The sequence below is a fragment of the Cyprinodon tularosa genome, unplaced genomic scaffold, assembly GCF_016077235.1.
Source record: "Cyprinodon tularosa strain WSP-4 unplaced genomic scaffold, ASM1607723v1 ctg179, whole genome shotgun sequence".
In the NCBI taxonomy this organism is placed as follows: Eukaryota; Metazoa; Chordata; class Actinopteri; order Cyprinodontiformes; family Cyprinodontidae; genus Cyprinodon; species Cyprinodon tularosa.
In genome coordinates, this window is record NW_024038602.1 from 1,009,023 (window position 1) to 1,013,743 (window position 4,721).

Consider the following 4,721-nt stretch of genomic DNA (forward strand, 5'->3'; position numbering starts at 1 on the left):
TTATGCAGAAATAAAATGCTTTAATACGCAAACTTTCCAAAAAGTGGCTCTACACCGTTTCCAGTGATAACCGTCTGGTCCATGTTGCCCCTGGACTCAAGAGCTCTGAATTTCACGCCTGTTTTTACACTTTCCTTTGATCAAATCCCACCGATCTTCATCCAGGTCCACTGGCTCCATGTTCATCAATGTATTCATTACAAGATTTTTGCCTTTTTACCTTCAAAGCCTTTTATAACCTCGCTACTATCCTACCTGTCGGGCCCTCACCGTGCAAACACTTCACTTTCTTTGCATTTATAATCAGCTGCATCAGAGGGGTCAAAGCCTTCTAGGTGGTTAATAGCAAAACAGGAAAAACTGTTTTCTTTTTGAATTTGTACAATGCATTTAAGAGACTCCTATGAATACAGTCGGGTCTAAACATCATTATCTTGCAGCCAAGCTCTAATTTTTTGTAGATTCTTTAGAAGTTACATGAAATCAGTTTTTTCCCTAATTGAAAAAGCTGAAGCAAGCAATACAGAAAAGTTAGCAAAATACTCAGCATTCAAAATGGGCATGCATGCAGGCAGTTAGTGTTCCAGAGTGATAAAGGTTAAACAATCATTTGAGGCTTAAATCCAGAAGGACCACTTAGCTGAACAGACTACGTAATGAGCTCGATGTAAAGAGTTTACTGCAGATTCATACTAATGCCCCCAAGTAAAAAGCTACTAAGTAAAAATTAAAGACTCTTCCGGGGAAGACATGCAGACACACTTAAATATGTGCGAGCATCAGGTGGATACAGATAATGTGTCACAGCAGCTCTCTTCAGCAGCAAAGAGGTTTCTATATTCAGTGTGTGGAAAAGAAGCACTTGATGTCCTTGAAGACTGGAACTGTTGCCTGGACCTTTTTTAATGCAAACCGTTACAAACATGGAAGGCTGGGCGCTAAATGATTTCAGCTCACAAAGGTGCCAGGGTCACATTTGGTAACATTAATTTTAATAAACCCTAGGCAGCTTACAACCTTGGAAGGTGCCAATAAATGCAGCCCAACTCGTAGATTCATTCATCACGAGCGGCAAATCAAATGTTCTGTCCTAAGGCGTCAGTCTCTTTTGTCTCCTAATTACTTCAAGAGGACTACTAGTTTATTTTGGTGAAATGAAGGTTTGCAATATTTTAAATACACTTTCTGAGCATTTAGAAAAAAAAAAGACAAAGAAATATTTGGCTACAAAGCAGGTGATAGCAAAGTTCCTTACATGTTGTTATCTCAGTTTTTCTATAACAGTAGTGTAAAAATAAGGTTCTCATGAAGGCTTTCTGTTTGCATTGTTCATAGCAGTTTGAGAAACCCAAGCGTGTTTGAAAACAGGATGCCTCTGTAGGCTCTGAGCTGACTGTCAACTCGTCCATAGAGTCCGATGGAGTCACATCGTTTTTTTTTTTGCTCCATGTGTTTTTATTGAAATTTTTATTAAAAAACAATGCAAATTTTTTTTGTAAACCATGAACATATCATTCAATGAACAATCCCCACCTGCTGCATGAATAAAGTGACATATTTGAGAACTTAAAGATTAAGTGTCAGTATTTAGCGAGAAAGAAAATACACATAAAACATTGAGATCAGTAAATGATCCAGCTTCTTAATTTGATCCAAAAGCAATTTGCTAGATATCCAAAAAATTGTAGGCATAGTTTTTGCAGAGGCTGTTGTCAAACATAAAAAAAAATCAATAACTCACATTTTAAAAGCTAGAGGATTCTATTATTCTTACTAAAATTACAATTTTGTTTCACAATGCCACTAAATCTGGCTTTTAATGATTCATTTAAATGGATCCCTTTCATGTTGATAGCTCACTATTTAACTTGGATGGGAAAGTATGAATTTATTATAGCTTTATGCTCAACATATATTGTTGAAATAGTAAATACAAGTTCCCAGCACTTATATATATCTGGTTTGTGTCCTATTTACCAGTTGGATCATATGTTTTCTGGTAGTTTTCAACAAATGTTTGGTCTACTTTTGACTTGATATTAAACTGTTTCCACAAGTTAGTAGTTACATATTTAAATCTAAAAACCTTAACCTTCTCTGTACAAAACTTCAAGAGCGTTTGAATCTTACATTAAATGTGTCTATGACTTATGGCTAAGTAGGCCTAATTTTACTGATATTGCGGCGAGAAAAAAAAACAAGCAATTTTTCTTTTTTTGTTCAATAATCTAAAATTCAGAGTGAGCTTGGTTATCTTGTATTTTAAAGGGTGATCCTGATAGAAAAGACCATATAAAGTATTTAAAATATAAAAAATTGATAAGTGGACAACGTAAAGAAAGAGGTCAAATCTAGAAATATTAACATCAGGTTGCACTGCAGACGCTTTTGAATTATTGAAGCATCCATTAGTCTGGGATATTAACTGCTATCAACAACATATGACAAACGCTGAAGATTTAAATGATCAGATTTTTACAAACACCTTTTTATGTAAGGTTTATCTTGTGAGACGCTCAGTAAAGTATAGAATATATAAATCTTCTATAAAGCTGTATGAAGCTGCTCCCATTTTTTTTTCTCTTTGTTAGAAGATTTAAATCCTTAAGAGACTTAATGGTGTTATCTTTTATCCGATGAAGTTGTGAAGAGAAATATGAAGCACAGAGAGGTAGAAATTAATTTGGTCTGTTTTAACACAATTAATCTCTCATGTGAAAATGGGCTTTCTTTTAGTCAGCTTTTACTTAGACAAAAACAAAACATTTTTAGATAGTTGTTCGACTCTCCTGTTTATTAAAGGTGCTGTTGTTCAAAGGAGACCAAAAGGAAACCTTTGGCCTTCATGCAAATTGCTACAAAGGAGGAGAAACTTACAGTGTACCCCAAGTCTGAAGCAAGGTGGTGGCAGCATCATGCTGTGGGAGCACTGTCTGTTATCTGTGTGAAGCTGATGGATGAAGTCAAATGCAGTCTTGATAATACTAATGTGTTAGAAGCTATAAAAGTCTAATGACAGAGTGGTAGGTTCACATTTTAGCAGAATATCTCTGAACATGAACAGAGCTACAATGGAAATATTTAGGCCAAAGCATATACTTTTGTTAGAATGACTCAAAGTTTAGACCTAAATCTAACCTCTGGGACAAGATATTCCACTTTATTTTCTCCATCCAATTTTAAAAGATTTTCGTAAATACTTTTAGCTTCTAAATGTGCAAAACTGATGCAAAAGGATTTGCAGCTTTCATGATGCATGAGTGTTTGTGTTCTGTTCATCTTTTGTGTTTCCTTTCAGACTTTCTTTAGGGTCATTTTTGTTAGAAAGATCAGTTGTTTGTTTTGTTTTAGGGCTTTTTTACATATAGGTTTATTTTATTTTTTGTTATTTTTCTTGCTTTATAAACACGTTTATTTCAGACATTTTCCCTTTCGGTTGTAGATCCTTTCAAATCTTAGTTCAGTTGTGTTCATACGATGATCTCTCTCCCAGTTTCCCTGCTTTCACCTGTCACAGTTGTTTCACATTTCCTCTGAATAGCTCATTTATGTCCTTTCTCATTTTCCAACCCACCTTCTGTATCAAAACTCCATCATTGACCCAGGTTGGATTATTTTTTACACTTTCCCTCTAGAATGTCCAGTGCCGTTCATTTCAAGGTTTTAAGTCTTGACTTGTTCTACATCAAAATCTTTCACTATATCTCGGACTCTTATCTGCCTGCATTAAGGTCCAACTGGAACATAAGAGCAGCATTAAATTCAACTCATGATCATTAGGGTACGTCCCACTTTTTAGGTTTTAATTTTGAAGAAATTCTGAATATTGTGCCTCCTCTTCTTCCCTGTTGCAAATTATGTGCTGCTCTGGTTTGGAAAATTGCTGTCAAAATCCAGATGAAATGCTGTCTATAAAAATGTGTAGGGCTTCAATTGATTAAGTACTTTTTCAAGGCAATGCCAATGAATCAAAGTTTAAAGATGGAGAAGTACTCAAGGGAGGGCTTCAAAATGGCCGCCTGTGGACTCTAAAGGACTCTGAAAAGTAAAAGTTCTTATTGGCCCACTGAGGCCAATAAGAAACCCCAAATGCTCCTTGGTCGTTTTATTTGAGGATTCTAATAAATCAATGAAACATAGAGAGCTGACAGAGTAATATGCTACCCATGATGTAGAATTTTCCTTTCCAATAATTGTGTTTAAATGTGACAGGACAGTGATTAACTTCTTCATCAGAATACGCAACATATCATCAACATAGCAATGGATCATTACTGAGATCTAAAGCAGGGAAGGCACCCCGCTTGGGGTCTCCATTGTTTAAACTCAGAATACGCCGCACAGGTTCAGATAGAAGTGCATACGTGGGAGGACAGTAATGGTCTGGCTTATTTTGCTCTCAAAGTGGAGCATATCTTTAGTATGAAGAGCGTTTCTCTGCTGTATGCAGTGCCTCATGCACCTTCCTCAGCCCTCCCTTCCTTCAACCCTCCTCAGCCCCTCACTCCTCTCCTTGCAATGCACCGCACATGGGTGACACAGGACTGAACCAGTGCAGGCTGCTCTGTGCTCCAGCTGCATCTGCTTCTGTGTCCACTGGGGAATGGTGTGTGCATGTGTGCTGTCATGTGTGCGCTACCCTGCCACAGGCACTGGGAAATATATGGGTGGGAGGGGGGGGGAGGCACATGCACTGCAGGGGTCTGCACCTACCTGAGCCA